This window comes from Callospermophilus lateralis, chromosome 3 (assembly GCF_048772815.1).
Source record: "Callospermophilus lateralis isolate mCalLat2 chromosome 3, mCalLat2.hap1, whole genome shotgun sequence".
NCBI lineage: Eukaryota > Metazoa > Chordata > Mammalia > Rodentia > Sciuridae > Callospermophilus > Callospermophilus lateralis.
The window spans coordinates 106,725,385-106,747,212 of record NC_135307.1 but is presented as its reverse complement, the minus strand read 5'-3'; the positions used below and the strand labels follow the sequence as shown (position 1 = coordinate 106,747,212).

The following is a 21,828-nucleotide window of genomic DNA, read 5'->3' as shown; positions in this document are numbered from 1 at the left end:
TGAGGGAATTTCACTTGGAATTATTAGTATGAACCCATAATTTTATGTATACACACATGGACACACATGCTCCTGAGTTCTATCCACAGAAAAATCCAAACACAAACCCAGTACAAACCTAGTAGCAAAAAAAAAATGCCTCATTTCTATTCTGTGCCTTCTAAATACTTGAAGAAATCGGGGCTCCTTGGAGTAGTGGCAGATTCAAGTCTGGGGCAAGAAATAGGTTAGATAAGGCTGTAACATTTTATCAACACTAGAAAATATTTTCAAGTGCAAAAAATCTAAGAGTCATGTAACAGGAATGTGAGACAGCCTGAATTAGTTTCCCCTGGTCAAATACAGGCAATTTGAGCATCAGTGAAAATATTAAATGAAAACACATCAATTATACTTACACTAAGATAAATAAAATCTCAATGATCATTTTGGAATATGCTGCTAGGGAACCAATCCATTGCTTTGAAATAAAAAGAAGACATTGAGCGTGTATCCTGATTTTCCTATGTGAAATTCAAACTAAACAAAACAAGTCATAGAAAGCACAAGGAACAGAGGGACATGCTAAATAGAACAATGAAAAAGCAATCACCAAAATCAAGACTGTGGAAAACTGAGAAGTTTTCTCAACCCTGGCACTATTGATATTTTGAGCAAAATAATTCTGTCATGTGCAGCTGAGTTGTGCACCATATGCGTTTGGCAGCACCCCTGGCCTTTATCTAATAGATGCCAGTAGCACTCCTGCCCAAGTTGTGGCAACCAAAAATGTCTCTAGATATCACCATTCCTCCCTAGATGGGGAAGAATAGTCTTTGAGAATTTCTTCTCTGAAGGATAAACAACCCAATTTCTTGAACACACAAATCTAAAGGTGGAGGGGGGGAAGTGGGAAAAAGAATCTATAGATTGAAACGATATTAGAGACATAGCAACTAATTGCAGTGGCTAAACCTTATTTGAATCCTGAGTTTTAAAAAAGTAAAAAAAAAAAAAATTATATGACAACTGACAAAAAATTCAATGTTCACTTGATATTAGGGAAATGTTGGTAATCTTTACATTTTAGAGGTGATTAAAAAAAAAACCTTATCTAGAATACCTTAAGTCCTATCTCAGACTCATATACTAATACACTGACAGAAACTAATAAGATAATAAAGATATTCTTCAAAATACTGAGTGGGTAGAGAGAAAGTTATAGATAAAATAAGACTGGCGAAGAATTAATTACCATTGAAACTGGGTGATAAACACACAGTTCACTCCATAATTCTCTTCACATTTGAGTACATTTAAAAGTTTCCATTAAAAAAGTATGCATAAGGGGCTGGGGATGTGGCAAATATGTAACAACGTATGTTCAAATATGTAACAACAAATCCCACCATTATATACAATTATATTGCACCAATAAAAAATGTGGAAAATAAAAGAAACCTACTCTAACACACTAGAAATATTCCCTACTGCCTCAAGCAGTAGTGCGCTCGCCTGGCATGTACGGGGCGCTAAGTTCGATCCTCAGCACCACATGAAAATAAAGACGTTGTGTCCACCGAAAACTAAAAAATAAACATTAAAAACCTCTCTCTAAAAAAAAAAAAAAGATAAATAAATCTGGCAAGCAATTCTACTCCATTCTTCTCAGTAATCATGCGAGCTTCAGAGCAACCATGGAAGGGAAGGGAAGAATTAATAGTTCTCTGGGCTTGCTTCTTGGGGTCCCTCTTGATGCTGAGAGTGAGTCTACTGTTTACAACATGGCCCTTAAACACAAGAGATGTTTTCTAACACTGGAAGAAAAGTCTGCTGTCTTCAACTAACCAGGAGACAGAATATTGGTTCTTCATGCGCACCTTCCTAAGGAATGCTCAAGAACAACATGAATTATGAGGAACTTTTGCCTTGTGTTCTGAATTTAGAAGTTTATCTCCAATGTCTGACTGTGCCACACTGCTATCTTCCTTATCCTGGAATAAGTCCTGCTCCAATCTCCCAGAGCCACTCTACCATTCCTGAACAGCTTACCTCAGTACTCTATTCTAGGTGACAGAAAAATGAACTTCTTTGTTGTTTAATATACTATGGTTTGCAATCATTTCAGCTTTAAGCAACAAAAACTCACACCAAATAATCAAGACACCTAGTCTTCTTCCTCTTACAAACCTACTCCATTTTTACATGGTTGGTGGGATTGTAAATTGGCACAACTACTATGGAAATCAGTACAGAAGTTCTTCAAAAGACTAGGCATGGAAACACCACATGACACAGCTATATCATAGCTTGGTATTTATTATAAGGAACTGAAAAGTCATCATACTACAGCAATACATGTATACCCATATTTATAGCAGCACAATACACAATAGCCAAACTGTGGAACCAGCCTGGATGTCCATCAAGGGATGAATAGATTTTAAAAAAATGTGAGATATTTATATCTATCTAATCTATGAAATGAAGGTTTACTCAGTCATAAATAAGAATGAAATTATGCCTTGCATGAAAGTGGATAGAACTCGAGAACGTTATGTTAAGCACAATAAGTCAAACTCAGAGGGTCAACAGTCGTGTGCTTTCTCTCCTAAGTTGAAGCTAGAGAGGAAAAAGAAAAAGAAAGGTGGAGTGTTGATCTATGAAAATTGAAGGGAGATAAGTAGAATGAAGAGAGGGATGGGGGTGGGGAGGAAAGAAAGGAAAGATGAAATACTGGGGAATGACATTGGCCAAATTATATTGTCATATTGTACAAATATGTAACAACGTATGTTCAAATATGTAATAACAAATCCCACAATTATATACAACTATATTGCACCAATAAAAAATGTGGAAAATGAAAGAAACCTAATCTAACACACTAGAAATATTCCCTTCTCCCTCTGATCTTTCTGCTCATTTGCCTCTTGCACAGATCCCTTTGCACCGCAGTGTTTTGGAGATGTAAACAAAATAGAAAAACATCAATGTCATTGAATCTTCCACTGCCGATTTTTATTTCCTTCCTCATCTAGGGCATTGAATCTGCTTCCTCTGAACCCAAGCTTCTGGGAAGTATAGTCAACAGAGAGAGAGACCAATGTCTCACCCTCAGTTCTACAGCTGGTCCCTGAGCCTACATCCAACTGACCATCGTGGACAACCTAGCTGTTTGGAGCCAAATGTCCAGCAGGGACACTGAGTCATTTTTCATTCTTCAGAGGTAAGTAAACTGAGGAAAATATAATGTATTAGAACAATATTTAGGATTGAGTAATAAAAAATACTTTAAAGACTTCATTTATCTCCTTCTCTTGGTGAAGAGTCAGGATGTCCCCAGATGACTGAAAGCCTAGAAAATCTCAAGGCCAGGTTCAAGAAAGCTGGTATAGTGTAAAAGGAAGGGCTCCTTTAAACATGGAGAGTCCAAGTAGACTTGTCCCTCTAAATTGCTTTTACCCCTGTTTCACTGGACCTACGTATCTTCACTTGGAGATGAAAACAAAATAAAACAACATTTTGTTATCTTCCACAGCCAATTTTTATTTCCTTCCTCATTTAGGGCATTGAATCTGCTTGACTGTGACACACTGCTATCTTCCTTTCCTGGAATAAGTCTTGTGTATGTGGCTAATGTTTACATAATGGAACCAAAAAATGTCTCATCAGATCACAACTCCATTGGCTTATCCTTACAGTTGATGGATGGAAATAGCAGAAGTTGCAAGTCAGAATGGGACTGCTGCAAGTTGATACAAGGGAAACCGTGGACTGCTGACCACAACCAAATTGAAATGTGGGACATCTCCTTTGGCCATCGCTGAAGCAAGATCAATCCCAACCCATATAAATAGACTGGACTTGGCTTCACTGAGACCATATTTCTCCTGCATGACTAAAGGAGGCCTGGATCTAAAGATTCTCCTTTTATTCAGTATTTATTTGGGGTCATAAACATAACAAGTCAAGGTGTTTGGAAAACAAGTATTACTGCACAGAGGCAGCACATCTTCACACTGCCACCTTGACCTAAGTATAACGGTGGTGGGAGTGGTGGGAGAAATTTATAGTGTGGTAGTGCACTAGCCTCTGCCTCTGACTGTGTTCAACCCCGTGCAGAAACAGAGGAGCGGGCTTTGGCTACTCTAGCTGTGGATGAGTGGGAATGACAGATTGGAGACCAAATGGAGACTTAACAAGGAGGAACTCTATTCACAGCTATATTCTCTTCAATGTGCTATTCAAGTAGAAAGCAGAGAATAACTCATGGGTGACATGTTTATGGAGAAACTCCAGGTTCTACTAACAAGACTTCACATGGGATCTGCATAGTGAGGAAGACAGACAGCTGCGAGTGGGGAGTTGGGAGAACATCAACGCTGCTGGAGGGACCTGTATCTCCAGGGCACCTGCCACCCATTTGAACACTGCCACAGAAGACAATTGACCAAATAAAATCAGACAAAAAGAGTTATTCAGATCACTGCATTCATAAGACAAAATGAAAGATTTAACAAGAGTTGATTGTCTTTCCAATCTTTCTTTCAAAACCACCACAAAATATACCATAAAAGAATCAGATGTACTTGCCTCACCCACATACACTTGAGCTGTAAGAAAATACTCGATGCAATAACAACCTGTGATAAATAATTTTTTTCCCATTCACCATCAGGATTGAGTAAGAGGTCCTACTTCCCACTTGAGATTCACCAAGAGAATATTGAATGGAGATGGCTATTCGCAATTCCCATCACAGGAGATTTATTTGTAATGAGCTCTTGGCCACCAGGCACCCTGTAACAAGGATGAGGCTGGGAATTAGGCAGAACTGATTCTTTCCTAGAGAAGTAGCAATTTCCTGGGGGAAGAAAGTGAGTAAGACATGCCAGAGATAGGGAAGTCTTCCCGTCTATGAAACCACAGCTAGACACCATGCCTCTGCCTGCCCTAAGGTCTAAGATGCACTTCCCACTGGGGGTTCTTGGAAAGGGCTCATCCAGAGTCCAGTCTCTCTTTATGGGCGATATCAGTGATAACATTTGTTCTACAGGGCTGGTGAGAGGATTTCAAGAGATAGTGGGCCTCAGGGACCTAGGTGCCTAACACATCAGGTCTTCGATAAATGATGGCAGGTTTTAAAGATCATGCTACTGTTCCCCTTCAAACACCAGAGCCATTTTTTCTAATAATAGTGACAAGTTTTTCTTTCCCAGACCCTAGTAACCACTATTCAACTCTCCACTTTCTACTCTATACTTCAACTATTTTAGATTCTACACCAGCAGTTAGAGATGAGCAGCATACATAAAGGTAAAACCACCCAAACTCAGAATTCAGGGCTGTGGGAACGAGACCTCCAAAAACAAAGCCAATTCCTAGAAGAAGAAATGGATGACAGAGAGTCTAAAGAACTTGCTGCATTCAAGAGTGCTGACCCAGTGTAAATAGAACACACTAAACATGGGCTTCATTCAGGGCAATGGCGTAAGGACATCAAGCTCATAGGGGAAGGGATAGATTTCTACCACCCAATGAAGTTCCAAGGGGAACAGCATCTACTTAATTGTAACACATCCTGCTTTTTTGGTTTTAAACACTCAGAATCTACAGATAAGTCATTCAAGCCTTTACTGAGATTAAAAAACAGAATACACATAGGTAGTACCAACTCTTGAGAATATAAAATTAAGGGTAGAATGGCCTGATATTCAGAGGTGGGGTAGGGGTGTGTTGATGTAAATAAGAAATAGTGTCTAGGAGAGAAGACAAGAATCACAGGCTGTAGGTGTCATCTGAGGGTAGACAGAGAGGCAGTGGAAGGCCTGAAGCATGACTTGGCCACAGGGAGGAAGAGATAGGGATGGGACAAGTGAGATCATAAGCCATCACAAGCTACCAAGACACAGACTTTAACACTGATAAAGTGAGAAACAGTGCTGCAAGCATAATATGTTTACATGTGGAAATCACACATGAAAAAAAATCCAAAGAAGAAGTGGTTACCTTGGAGAAGCAAGACCAAAGGAGAGAAGAGATAAGGTGAGACACTATCACTTTTCATTATAAGCTTTTCTGAAATGCTTCCTATTTTAGCCATTTGCATGCCACACTTGGACTTATATTTTTCAATTACATTTTGAAATTTATTGATTTTGATTGACAAAATAGTATATTTTTGTTATTTAAAACATGTTGATATATATATATATTGTTAAAGGGTTAAATTGAGCTAATTAACATGTATTCTCTCACATACTCTTTTTTTTTTTCCTGGTAGAATCTATTCCCTTTGCAATTCTCAAGAATATATTATTAACAATGTTAATAATATTGCATTGTAGAATGACCTCTTGAATTTATTCTTCCTACCAAACTGAAATTTTGTAACCTTAGACTAATATTTCCCAGCCCCTGGTAACCACCATTCAACTCTCCACTTCTACTCTATACTTCAACTATTTTAGATTCCATACATAAGTAGGACCAGGCAGAATCTGTCTTTCTGTGCATGTCTTACTTCATTTAACATAGTGTTCTCTAGATTCTTCTGTGTTATTGCAAAGACAGGCTTTCCTTCTTAAGGCCAAATAGAATTCTATTGTGCACACATACCCCATTTTCTTTACCCATCCACTCTTTCATGAGCACATACCCATTTCTTAGCTATTGTGAATGCTGTTGGGTTTGACATGCTGATATCTCTGACATTTCATTTACTTTGCATACAAACCCAGAAGTAAGGTTGTTGGATTACATAGACTTGTGTATGTGTGTGTATGTTTGTGTGTGTGTGTTTATGTGTGTGTGTGTGTACGGAGTCTCCATACCATTTTCTATGATGTCTATACTATTTACATTCCCCCATGCAAAAGTTTCCTTTTCTCCACATTCTCCAACATCTTTCATCTTTTTGATAACAGTTATTGTAACAGATGTGAGCTGATATCTCATAGTTTTAATCTGCATTTCTCTGATTATTAATGATTCTAAGTATTTTTTCATATACCTGTTGGTCAATTGTATGTCTTCTTTGGAGAAATGTCTACTCAAATCTTTTGCTCATTTTTTAATCAGATGTACAGGTTGCAAATCTTTTCTCTCTTTCTGTAAGTTGTCTCTTCACTCTTTTCATCATCCTTTGCTGAATTCTCCAGTAGGATTTTTAACTTTGAAAGAAATTAACTGTGGGGGATAGTGGCACACACCTATTATCCCAGCAGCTCCTGAAGATGACACAGGAGGATCACAAGTTCAAAGCCAGCCTCGGTCTTAAGCATTTTGCAAGACCCTGGCTCAAAATAAAAAAACAACAAAAGGGGTTGGGGATGTGGCTCAGTGTAAAGCGCCCTTGGGTTCCATTCCCAGTACCAAAAACAAATTTTAAAAAAGACAAGAAAGAAATTAACTGATGAACATAATTAGCCAAAAAGCTCAAGGAAACAGCACATTCTGTTACATAGTAGATTAGTAACTCCAATTATGAAACACTGTGCCAAAACATGTAGTAGGCATAGACCACAGAGTAAGGGCCTCAGAGCAGGTCCACAGGAATCCTGATCAAAAAGACAATGCTAATTAGGACTCTCAGTGGCTCAGGGAGTGTGCAAGCCGGAGGGCTGGAGATGTGAGGGTGCCTACAGTCAAGGAGAAGAGCACTCCAAAGAAACAGACTAATGGAGGGTGGCAGGAAGACAAAAGAGCACAGCAGATTACATTTTTAATGAGGAAAAGGAAGCACAGGAACAACTTATCTCTACCGACGTCATAACCCTTAACTGGTATCGAATGAAAGACCTACATAGATTCTGCTTTGAATTTTACAGATTCAGTACCTTCCCCTCACCAGCAATGGGAATTAAAAATTCCCAGAGAGCCAAAAACAATGGGTTTTCATTTGAAATAGATTTTAAAATATTTTTCTTATAAGCCTGCAGGGAACACAAGATAAGTTCAGAACATTGGATTTATTCTCAAAGCAGGAATATATCACGAGCCATTAAGTAAAATACTAAACAAGTCATTTGTCATTCCCCCACCCCATCTATCAGTCTCTCCTTCTCACACATGCTCATGCACAGATTTTTGCATGCATGTAACATTTTAAAACATCACATTTATTTCTATAAAGCATGGCTGTCTCAAAATCTTAATAGCTCATCCCTATAAGATCTTGACCAGAATGTTCTAGCCTTCTGAAAGGCTCCACAACATGATTGATTGGTTACATTGTTCATTCATTAAATTTTATTCAGACTTGGGCTAGTCCAGATCCCTTAAAGCAATTCTCCTTCCTCTGGTTTATGTCAAAATAAAAGCCCCTGCCAGCATTTATTCATAACTTTATACACTTTCAGAAATATCAAGATTTCAAGTAATATCTCACATTCCTACACATTTAAGACAAATGCTTCTGCTGCTATGGTTTGATATAAATTTTTCCTACAAGGGCAGTGAATAAATATTCCCAGGGTGGAGAAATCACCTGAAGCATACCAATCAGACAATAAACCAAGGTCTGTGGTGACAGAACAGAAAGCAACCAGGTAAGGCTGTCCAATTTAATTTAAGTTTCCCAGAAAATATGAATGTTAACACAAACATAAGCTGGAAATTCACTGGGGGAGGAGTTCCAAAGGCCTGAACCACCATGTTCCAATCCAAGCAGAACACATGGAACTTCTCAGGACTTCCAGGAGAAGCAAGGACTGTGCACACCTCCTGCAGTGGGGGGTGGTGTTGCTCCTCCCTCACAGTATCTTTCTGTCCTAATAATTCAGGCCATTATTCACTCTGCCTTCCACCTACCTCACACACATCCCCACACCCCAAGGAGAGCAAACTTCAAGCAATAGCATTCCATTCTCTACAGACCACGGCACACAATGCCACCTCGAAAGCTCCTTTCAGATCTGAAATCTTGGGAATGGCATAGATGGGTAACCTTCTTGCCCACTCTATCCCAGGCTCTTCAGTCAGGCTGGGCCATCCAGCATCCTCTATGGGTTCTCAAAGGGCAACATCTACACTAGGTGCCCCTCATGATCCTCCAGGAGGAAAACCCCTCATTGTCCCAGGGTCTTCTGATCCATCACTCTTAGCTCAGAGCTCTTGGCTATGCACCTTGACCTCTGTCCATACTTGAACTCCTCACACTTGGGGTTGGCACAGGTCTCCCTTGAGTCTAGCATTCAGCTCACCTCTCCCCAGCTCTTAGCATATGCGCCCCTACCCCAGGCAGATGTTTATGCATCAAGTACCACCTGGCCAGTACAACGTGCTGCCCCACGTCGGTGGGAAGGCACGATCTGTACACCTTTATCAGACTACTAAAACACTGTTTTCATTTTCACATAGGCCGCAGTGTAACTCATTTTTACTTTAGGTTCCCAAGAAAACAGTCTTTTCGTCTTTGATTGTGGACCTCTTTTAGATGTCTGAAATTGACAAGGTGTGAGTAGGGTATATTTATTTCCTTTTTGGGAGGAATGACACAGTTTCAGAAGAAGAGCCTTTATCAGTCATATCCCCAATATTTTCTGAATACTAGTCGATGGACTCATGCTGCCAAGTCCATGGCTAACAGTCACTGTTCTGCAGAGAAACAAGGAAAAGGTGAAAAAAATATTAGCGCTTTTTGTAGTGCTAAATATGCACAAGTGAAACACAAATGTGTGGCATTCCTATTCTTTTAGTATCAAAATAGTACTTTTGTGGAATTATGTTGGTAGATAGTAGTTATTTTGTGAAAATAGATCCTTTATTACAAAAATTCTAACACCTAAAATTCATTTGGAAGAATAAAAGATCCAGAATAGCCAAAGGAATTCTAAGCCAAATCAGCAATGCTGGAGGCATCATAATGCCTAACTTCAAATTATACTAAAGAGCTATAGTAACAAAAACTGCATAGTACTGGCATAAAACCAGGCACATAGACCAACAGAACAGAAGACAGAAAGACAAACCCACATAGATGAAGTTATCAAATCCTTGACAAAGGCACCAAAACCGTGTTAAAGAAAAGACAGACTTTTTAACAAATGATGCTGGCAAAACTTTATATCCATCCATATGTAGAAGAATGAAACTAGATCCCCAACTCTCACCCTGTACAAACATCAACTTAAAATGCATTGAAGACCTAGGAATTAGACCAGATACTTTGCAAATGCTAGAAGAAAATGTAGGGCCAACACTTGAACACACAATTGCAGGAAATGACTTTCTTAATAGGACTCCTAAAGCTCAGGAAATAAAACCCAAAATTAATAAATGGGAAGGCATCAAATTTAAAAGCTTTGGCACAGCAAAACAAACAATTAAGAGTGTGAAGAGAAAGCCTGCAGAACAGAAGAATGTCTTTCCTAGCTACTTTTCTGATATAAGATTGATATCCAAAATATATAAAGAACTCAAAAAACTTGCCATCAAAAAAAGAAAAATTAATCCAATCAATGAATGAACAAATGAACTAACAGGCAATTCTCAAAATCAAAAAGACAAATGGCCAACAGATACATGAAAAAAAAAAAAGCTCAACATCTTTAGCATTAGGGAAATGAAAATCAAAACTACACTGAGATTTCATCTCATATCAATTAGAAAAGCAGCCATTAAGAATACAAATAACAGGGGCTGGGTTCGTGGCTAAGTGGTAGCGTGCTTGCCTAGCATGTGTGAAGTACTGGGTTCGATTCTCAGCACCACATACAAATAAATAAAATAAAGGTCCATCAAAACTAAAAAATATTTTTTTATAAAAAGAATACAAATAACAATAAATGCTGGAGAGAATGTAGAGAGAAAAGAGCACATTTACACTATTGATGGGATTGTAAATTAGTTTGATCATTATGGAAATCAGTATGGAGTTCCCTCAAAAGACTAGGTGTTTCAGTTAGCTTTTTCAGCACTATGACCAAAAGACCTGACAAGAACAATTAGAGGAGGAAAAGTTTATTTTGGCTCACAGTTTCAGAGGATCTCCATCCATAGACAGCTAACTCCATTGCTCTGAGCCAGAGGTATGACAGAACATCATGGCAGAGGGATGAGGCAGACGAAAGCAGCTCAGGATATGGCCACCAGGAAGCAGAGGGACCTCTATTCATTGGGGACAATATGTAAACCCCAAGGCACACCCCCAGTGATCTCTTTCCTCCAGCCACATCCCACCTGCCTACAGTTACGTCCACTTAATCCTAATCCACAGATTAGGGTACACATCTCATAATCAATTCACCTCTGAAAATTCTTGCATTGTTTCATGCATGACCTTTTGGGGGACACTTCATACCTAAACCGTAACACTAGGAATGGAACCACCATATGACTCAGTTGTACCACTCCTTGAAATTTATCCTGAAGAATTAAAGTTATCATACTATGTCAGTAAATGCATATTCATGTTTATAGCAGCACAATAACAATATCCAAATTATGGAACCAACCTAGGTGTCTGTCAATGGATGAATGGATAAAGAAAATGAGGTATATACACACAATGGAGTTTTATTTGGCCATAAAGGAGGATGAAATTATGTTATTCACTGGTAAATGGATAGAAGTAGAAAACATCATGCCTAGTGAAATAAGCCAAACTCAGAAAGTCAAAGGTCATATGTTTTCTCTCATATGTGGAAAATGCAGAGAAAAAAGGAAAAGAAAAGGTCAGGGAGATCTCATGAAAATGGAAGGGAGAATAGTTGAGGAGAGGAAGGGGACCAGGGGGAAGGAGGAGAGGAAAAGGGGAGGTACTGGAGAATAAAATTGACCAAATTATGCCATTATATTATATGCACATATGAATATGTAACGGCGATTCTTACTATTGTAACTATGTAACTATAACACACCAATAAAAAAGAGTAGAAAAGAAATCACAGCTGGGGTAGAGCGCTCGCTAGCATGGGCAGGGTTCGATCCTCAGCACCACATAAAAATAAAGGTATTGTGTTGTGTCCATCTACACCTAAAAAAATCAATATTTTTTAAAAAAGAAATCACAAAAAGAAAAATACCAACACAAAATAGAACAGCATACAAATATACAGTTAACTCCCACACACTCAGTGAGCTTTAACAATCATCAACTTTGTTTATATTCAGCCAAAATATATATTAAAAATTGGTCCTGATGTGTTTTCCCTATCCCACAAAATCTATAAGCATGGAAATAATTAGGCTAAGAAAACCTACAAATTTTACAGATGAAGAACAGGAGAGTAGCCGAGATTTGGCAACATGTCCAAACTGGGCAGAAACAGAACTGATGCCTCTGAGCATGCTATGACACAGTTACTGAGAGTAGGAGAATAAACCATGCCTTTTACCTTATAGAATTCAACTCTGGCACACACAGGATCTGCAGAAGAGGCACCTGCCTCTTAGCCCAGAATATTTCATACACACCATTTGGGATCATGTGGTCCCACTCAGGACAGCCATGGGGAAACCAAACTAACGGACTGCAGCTACTTCCTCCCATACCAGACCCAATACCCCCAATCCTGAAGTCTCCAGGAACTACCATTGCAATTCAAATGGCTGAAGTTTCTACATTAGTTCCTTACACAGCACTTCCTATCCACCCCTCCCCTGCCAAAAAAAAAAAAAAGAAGAAGAAAAGAAAAGATCTATGAAACAAACACAATGAATGAGGATTCCTGCAGTGAAGTCTGATAAGGTAAAAAGCCAACTACTCACCCCCTCTTCCAGGCCCTTAGCATGGCCCCCCACAAGGTGGAAAAATAAAACAACAAGGGGACTAAAACCCAGACACTCTGCACACCTGCCACACAGACCCATGCTGAATATCACCAGACAAATTAAGAGACAAGACTGTGACACTTTAGAAAACTACACCAACACACCACAGATGGACAATTGGCAAGGTTTTTGATTGGTTTGGTTTTTAAAGACTCACCTAAATTCTTAGTTTATGTAGAGTTGATTTCCCTGAAGATACCCTGAAGCAGACGAGAAGCCTTCAGCAGCAATACCTGAAACAATAATCAAAGTCATCAGAATCAAGTAATGCAGCAGACATCAGGCTTGGGGGGGGTGGGACCTCAATCTATACATTTGGTCATTTCCTCCACACTAAGCATGAAAGGAAATAACTCAGGAAATAATGAATTTCCGCCACAACACATGGACTGGGAATTTGCTGTACCAACAGGGAATTGAGGTCCCAAGACACTTATTTCGAAGACCAAAATTATGTTACTGTTGGCAAAGAGGCAAGAACACATTTTTTTTTCTTCTTCCCTGTGGTAAGAAGGCTTTATGACTTGAATTTAAACAAAAGCTAAATATATATATTCCCCTTCCTGCACCCTCTCACCATGTTAACAATCTCAGGCCCTGCACTCTCATTGTTTTTAAATTTGTTTGCATGAGCTCTTCTGGTTTTGTTCACTTTTCCCTACTCAGTTCCTCAACATGTCTGTGGAATAGCCCCTTCTGGCTCCAGCTGTTCCCGTGTCCTCCCCAGTTTGAGGCACTGGGAACTCACTGTCTGACAACCTACTCCATGGAAATCCAATTTGAAGCAGAGAAACACCTCAGAATCAAGTGTACAAATCAACAAAACAACCCAGCCAAAGTTAACAAACAGGACTCTGAGTGAGAACATTTATCTAAACATCCAGAGTATTCATAGGAAACAGACCCAAGTACATGTAATCAAATCTGGGCAGGTATGAGAGAATTGTGAATAAGTGATGTTGGTTAGCTATTAAGAGAGAGGGAAAATCTGAGTCTGTCCCTCTCTACTTGTGAAAAAAATAAACTCAAAATAGAATCAAATGAGTACTAGAAGAATATGTACTTGAATTATTATGAGGTTTTGTAATATAGGCATAAAAAAGGCTTTTAAGCATAACACCAAAATCTAAAACTATAAAAGATTGAAATATTGGCTGGCTACATTCTTTAAAGATTTTTTTTTTAATTGAAACTTTCATAAAAGGATAAAGAAACTAGGAAAAGTAGTGAGTAGTTTCATGTGAGGAATAAAAGGTTGCTTATCTCTCTTTGCTAAACTACCTTAAAATTAGTAAAGAAATTAATCTTCCTCTCAAAACAGACAAAGGAAATTTAAAAACTTTAAGAGTCATAAGAAATCAAATAGCAATGAAGATATGAAAAGATATCAAGTAACACTGAAGAAAAACAATGTTAGAAGATTCAGATCTTATTTTTCACCTATCAGGTTATTAAAGATGCCAATGACTGATGATAAATGTCCAATGTCATGGACACTTTCATGGTGAGATTATAAATTAGGAAAGTCACTCTCTAGGCACTTGGACAACTAGGTCAGCATGTATAACGGCACACCTTTGATCCTGTACTCCTACGTAAAGATTCTTCACAAATCTAAAGGAGATAAACATGTACGCAGAAAGGTGGATATGCAAGGTACTGTTACAGAAAGAAAAAAGTAAACACCCAAAAAGGCCTGCAAATAGGAGCTATGCTAAGTAAACTATAAACATTGCAAGTACTGATGGAAATCTTTTTATTGACGTGAAAAGACAACCATGATATAATTTTTAGTGAACAAATACGTAATGACTATGTGCACTATAATTCTGTGTGTGTTCACATACACGCATGCGCATGATGAGCATGCATATGCATAAAAGAAGCAGGGTATCCTGGGTGTCCAGAAATGTCTAGAAGAATGTTTATCAAAATAGAAATCCTCCGTATCAGAATTTTAGATGATTTGTACTTATACTGCTTGAATTTCAAGTAAAGAGCATGAATTACTTTCCTAAAGAATGAACTTTGTAAATCTGTGCTCAAGAATTAAGTAATAACATTTCTACCTTCCATTAATCTTCCTCCCCACTTGTCTTACCAAGAGTCATGACACCTGTATATTGCAGTGAACACCAATTGGGGAGTTCACTTTCTCACCTCCAGCTCCCCTTCACTTCTCAGGGCTACTTCATCCCCACCCTTAAGTTCCAACACATTTCTGTATCCTTATTGTAAATCCATCTTCTTTCTCACTAAGGCTAACAGAATCTTACCTATGACCAAAAGAATCTCACCTGGTACCATGCTTCTCTATTTTCCATCTCCTCAATCATCCCATTATATTTGAAAACAAATATATCTTGTAAGCGTACGAATGTAGATTTATGGTACCCAATTCAACTAATGTTTTTGACTGATAGCTAAAGTGACTGAAGCAAGAAGCTCAAAGCTAGTATAGAAAAGGGGGGGGACACCAAAAACCCTATTTCCAGAGGCAGGTAATCATGTTTGACTAACAAGGGAATTGATTAAGAGACTATTTATAAGAATAAAAACAAAGGAGACATAATTGACCAGATGGGCCATTTCTATGCTTAAAACATTCTCTATTATAGTACACAAAACCACTTCACAGATTTATTTTTATTGAATTATATTTATACATGAAAAGATTTTTTCTATTGAGATTATAAAATGCATAAATGTATTACCATAATGAGCCCATTAGGTTCACTTTATCTTCAGCAAAGAAATTTATTCTTCTCAATGCCTTATTTTTAAAGGTTCATGAGTTCCATATAATATATACATCCACATAATATCATAATTACAAACCTGGCTACAAAGTCATAATTCCTGATAGATGTACAAATCCCTTTATGGGTGTACAGGATGTAAAGTACAAATCTAATTAACCCCCTTCATCTGCTGGTGACTCCCTCTCCCCAAGAAAAGTTCCCTAGAAGATAGACAAAGAACAAGAACCATGATCCAATTTCAGACATGAGCAATCATGACACTTATACTGAGTATTTGTGACTCCAGGGCACAACTCAAACAAACCCAGGAGCAACCCATGCCAGCAACCCATGGCTTCTGTTCTCAGTGCCAAGCAAGTCTATAGCTGGGACGAGATGAGCTAGGATATATGGCACAAAATACTGCACTTAGGAATGACAATAACATAATGTTAAGGGTAAGGTGCAAATCTGAGTTTGATCATTTACTATATTTGGCCTCTGTGTGCTTAACTTCTCTGTGCCTCAGTTTCCTTCTCTGTAATAATGCAAACCAAAAGGGCTGCTGTGAGGTTTAAGCAACATACAGCAACATTCAATAGCCCCAGAGTTTGTTTGAGCTCCAACTCCGCAGGAGCAATGATGGAAACAGCTTGCAGCAGAAACTCATTGTTCATTGCCTGATCCTAACAAGGTCCCTAGAGAATGCTGAGATGAGCTATGTCTCCTTGTAGGCCACACTTACCTATTTTAAATGCTTTTGTCTGTTTTTTTTGCAGTGTAGGGATTGAACTCAGGGCTTTGCACATGTGAAGCAAGCACTCTGCCACTGAGCTACACCCCTCGTCCTAAAAGGCTTATTTTAAACATGGACAAGATCTTTTCAAGTAAATAGAAACTTGAAGCAGGATCTTGCTATTTAAAGGACTTGCCTTAACGGAGACTTCTCTGGATCATATGGCAGCTCCCCACTATACCTTTGCTGGGGGATTTTAAGCAGCACAAGTAGATGTGATTAAAAGTTAGCAAAAGCTACTTCCTAAAGTGCCAGTCACCAACAAGCAGGATATCAGGACAGGTGGTAACTGCCCCTATATCCCACACCACCTCTTACCTGCTCCATGAATTTTAAGCACACCCTTTGGAATCCAAGTTTGCTGGCCTGGCCAGGTGTGGTGGTGCACACTTGTAATCCCAGTGGCTTGGGAGGCTGAGGCAGGAGAAGGATCACAAGTTCAAAGCCAGTCTCATCAACTTAGTGAGGCCCTAAGTAATTCAGCCAGACCCCGTCTTTAAATGAAATATTTAAAAAGGGCTGAGGCTGTGATTGGTAGTTAAGCACCCCTGAATTCAATCCCTGGTACCAATAATCATCATCATCATCATCATCATCATCAATACAAAAAGTTTTCTCATCTTCAGAGGAGAAATGATCATTCCTAGCTATTTTGATGTTGTGGGGATGAGTGATAGAGGACAGGTGACGTTCCTAGCACGATGCCTGGAATCCAGGAAGTGTTTGGTAAAAGGTGTACCTAAGATCATCACCTCAGCTTTAAAGAAACAAAACATGCTAAATAACCTGAAATTACAAGAGACACTCTTTCACCTTGAGAGTTTTATGGACTTTTGTTTTCCAGCCTTAGCTTAATTCTCACAGATAGGTGGATCCAAGTTGAATTACATCTGAAGAACCTGCATGATATACGTGGCTGAAATCTCACTATGTTCCATAGACCCCAAGCCACCAAGACACATTCATCATAAGATTTCATTAAAAGGCAATCAGTAGTGTAAAACTGCACCCACACTTTACCTCAGCACCATCTGCATGAGCACAAAAATCAGCTCAAATTAACAAAATTGGTTTTAAAAGACAAGACCAAATAAAGCAAAGAAAATCCACTACATTTAGCTAAGGACGACAGAATATACTCTTGGCTTGAGTTACCACTTATGTTTGACACATTTATTATTAATCACTCAAAATCATAAAATCCCAGAAGCAAAGAAATAAACCAAAGAGTTCTTTAATAGCCCTACATAGATATGGAAAGATCTAAAGAGAAAAGAGAAGATTTGTAAACAAAATTCTCCCAACGTACTCCAGCTTCTACCAATTGCTGACAACATGTCTGTTTTTGCTGAAACCTTCAGAATGCTCTTATTCAAAGTGCAGCTCAATGAGCTTGGACCAGCTCTGCTAGGTCAGAATGCATCTGACTCCAAGGGGAGATGCCCAATTCTCTGCTGATGGCTGCCCCTCCCTCACTTTCCAGCTAGAGACTTAGTGCTGGGCCAGTAAGCAGGCAGAATCCTCATCCAAACCTTCAGAGAAATCATGTCCTGTCTTGACCTTTGCAGAACCAAGAGAAAACAGAGAGACCCATAGAAAAGCTCCAGAAATCTCTTTGTATTCTTCTAAAAAATTACATTCTAACAAACTCTATGGTGGGAGGAAAAGTTACCTGCAAAAAGGACTCAAAGTATAAATGCTGGTTAAGCAAAAAGAGTTTCTTAAGACAGAACATTCTGGATGTGCTAATGTGGATTATGAGTAAATGGCTACCATAACTTTCTCATACACAGATCCCTTTATTTTTGTGGTCTGCATGTTGGGACAAGTGCCCTGTGCACCACTTAAAATATTATAATTCATACTTCTATGCAAATCATTGTTAAAAACGAACTCGGCACCACCACACTAACAACTGAAGGACTAAGCACAATCCCTATAGTGATCAGTCAATGGTGCAAATATCAATGCAAAGTAGTGCAGAGCATGGGTTTTCCAGGCAGGCAAGAGAAGCCTACGATTATGCTGCTATATTCCCCTCTATCTTTATGTGCTTTCAACAATAGAATATTGAGGTGCCATGATTTCCTTACTGTTCTATATAATTCATAGTCCCCGCTTCTTAAAAATTTAAAAAAAACACTTAAAAATCAACTAGTAGTATGTATAACTAGAAGGTAAACTCCATGAGAACAAGGACAGAGCTATATCCCCAGTGCTGGATACAAGGATGCTCCACAAATATTTGATTAAAGGAATACAATGAATGAATAAGTTGTTCCTAAATGTATCATTCACTCATTTTATTAACTGGCACAAATATAATTCTATAGTTCTATATTTTAACTTTGAAATGCTTATTCTAATTTCATATTTCTCAAATTCTGTTTATCCCAGTTTATTCCCAGCACACTCTCTCATCCTTTGTAATTCCCACAACAACAACAAAAAAAGGAGAAATATTTTTCTTTATGACTTCTGGGTTAGAAGAAACTGTCTCTAGACCATATTCAGTACATTATTACAGTCAATTATTTCCAACAAAAGTCTAATTAGCTAACATTTGAATGACTAGGAAATTCAATTCATCAGAGCTATGCAGAGGGCCCCCTTCGTTGGAGGAAGGAAGCAAAAACATGCCTATCTTCTAAAAGGAGGCAACTCTACAAAAATAAGCTCTCATTATAAATTTTCTGGGGGAAAAATACCCCACAGAATACATGTATCAAGAACTATCCTATAAGCCAGGCACAATGGTGCATGCCTGTAATCCCAGTGGATCAATAGGCTGAGGCAGAAGGATCACAAGTTCAAAGCCAGCCTCAGCAACTTAACAAGGCCCTAAGCAACTTAGGGAGACTCCATCTTAAAATACAAAATAAAAAAGGTCTGGGTATGTGGTTCAGTGATTAAGTGCCCCTAGGTTCAATTCCCAGTTCCAAGAAAAAGAAAAGAAATACCTTTACTGTTAATTTACACTTAATATTCTAAACAGTCAATTCTGAGATGTTGCAATACCTTCAAAGTGAACAAATAAAAACAAATATTTTGGCTCAACTTAATTCACTATGTTAAAATCTGGCAATGTATTTTAGAAAAAATTAAAACAATTTTTCTTTTTAGAGAGATCAGAACAGGAAAAAGCCAGGAAATTAGAAATAGTATCAATTTCCTCTTTGTTAATTCAGAAAATTAATTAGGGCAGTCTCCACCTCTAATTCCTCAAAGCTTTAAGGGTTAGGGGATTCCTATTTAGCAATCCCCAACTTTTGGCTGGGTTGCATCCTGGTGTATTGCAGCAACCTTACCAGTTCCACTGACTTGCCAGCTCCCTGCCACCACCATAGTGAATTGGCTAGGGTGATCATTTGAGTTGGGTCTTCATGTCTTACAAAATCAAGGCCAACTCCCCAGGCTACAAGCATCTCCAATGCCCACTTGATCATCTACTACCATCCTGCCATGAAAGTCTGTGCTCCAGCACCAATGAGCCCACACACCTTGTGCTCTGTACCCTCTTAGCTACATTTCCCTATAGGGGAATGCCTACTCTTCTATTCCCAAATGGACATTGAGATCCACCTGCTCCAGGGAAACTTTGTTTACCACATCTTAACTTCTGCACTTATAGTAATATGTTGGAATAATCTGTTTAGGTGTTTTCATTGCCCACTAGACTGGAAGCTCTCAGAGGGCAAGAATATGGCTTTCCAAACATTTCTATCCTCAGTTCAGAGCATAACTCTAAGCACATATTTAGTGCTTAATAAATGTCTCAAGAATTTTAAAAATATGTGTTATATATTAATAAATACAAGAAACTGGGTACGGCACAGTCTCAAGAGGCTGGGGTGGAGCAGCAGATTCACAATGGGGTCAGGGGTATGAACATATGCTTACACATAGAGCAGGCAATAGGAGGCCAAATTCTATGACCATCCTCCAGGCAACTTCAAGGCTCCAGCCAGAGCCCTTCTTCTCCTGTTCCTGGAGACTGACCAATTATTGACCCTCCTGCTACAAACCTGATATCTTTGGATAAGCTTCTCTTCTGTTGGACTTTGTCAATTGGGGAAATATGCCATTTCATAGTTATGCCTTCTCCATCTCCAAAGGTGGGTGGAGAAAAGTTAATCTGAGGTGTAACAACTGAATTATGGGAAAAAGACTCCCCTCTATAAGCTATTCCATCCCTGAACCCTAAAGGACATCTGTTATTCTCAGCCACGTGCTCCTTCCAATGTGGACCCTGTGGGAGCACAGGAAGCACTCCAGAGCATCAACAGTGGAACCGGATGCACAGAAGAAGGCAAGTGTGGTTCATCAACTACGTGAGCATTTCTTTCAAGAAGGCAGGGTGAGAGGTTAAAGTAAAAGGAACAAAAAGGCACATATATACATGGATCACTAATCAGTGCTAAAAAGAAATCACTATTCAGAGCTATCAAGCCATAAAAACACAAAATTGAAAGAAGCCAATCTGAAAAGACTACACATTGCATGATTCCAATGACATAACCTTCTGGAAAAGGGAACAGTATGGAGACAGCAAATAGATCAGTGGTTGCCAGGGGTTAGGGGAAAGGAAGAGGTTATAGGCAGAGCACAGAGGACTCTCGGGGCAGTTCGATCTCTTCTGGAGGATATTATGAGGGTGGATTCATGTCATCATATTTTTGTCAAAAATCCATAAAGTGTACAACACCAAGGGTGACCTCTAATGTAAACTAGGGATTTTAGGTGATAATGACATGTTAATATAGGTTCGTCAATTGTAATGAATGTACCACTTTAGTGTGGGATGTGATAACAAAAGAGACTGTGCTTGAGAACTCTCAATCTTTTCTACTTGATTTTTGTTCTGAACCTAAAATGGCTCTAAAAAAATTAAGGCCTTTAAAAAATTGGGGGGTGGGGAGTGGGTAGAGGTTAAATGAGAAAGATAATGCACATACCACTCAGGCACTGAGACTGGGGAACACTGTTTGGAGATCCTCCTCACTGCAGAACAGAACCTGGGAAAAGGTCTAGAGTGACCCAAGCTGGCTTGCTCTGGGAGCATCAATGGAGGATCTGGGGTGAGGTCACCTGTGTGTATGGCACACTTAGGTGGAACAGGGGCTGTGCACACAAGGCTGGCTCCACATTGCTAAAACTGACCCTCCCCAACTCTCATGCTTACTGCCACCCTGACCTTTAACACAAAGGCTCTTCCATACTAGCACCTTGGACATGCTCCAACAGTGACACAATACAACTGAAGGGCATGAAGAGTGAATCCAACTTTCTCAAGTGGTACATCATCTGGTTTTCCACACTGATGGAAACCCTTCATCTGTAATGAAACATCCCAGGTCCCCAGCAAGGGGAAGAAGGGGCATCCAACTTAGGGAACATGTCCACTAATACCCAATCCCCCAGCGCTCAAAGCCTGATTTCCTGGGTGCTGAGAGCCAACATACCACAATCTAAAACTGACCAGAAGAAAGAATCAAGGGGCACTGTGAAATTTTGTCAGCCCCCTGACAACCTATG

The 21,828-nt window shown here is 39.0% G+C and overlaps 1 protein-coding gene across 4 annotated transcripts in view; it reads right to left on the bottom strand.

The window, feature by feature from the left end:
- The window catches only part of Tln2 (talin 2), a 394,566-nt gene that overhangs the window by 216,888 nt on the left and 155,850 nt on the right, over nucleotides 1–21,828 (bottom strand). For all 4 annotated transcript variants that reach the window (XM_076850883.2, XM_076850885.2, XM_076850886.2 and 1 more), the window contains one exon: nucleotides 12,914–12,989. The gene's annotated coding sequence lies outside the window, so the exon portion shown is untranslated. The remainder of the gene's footprint in view (nucleotides 1–12,913; nucleotides 12,990–21,828) is intronic.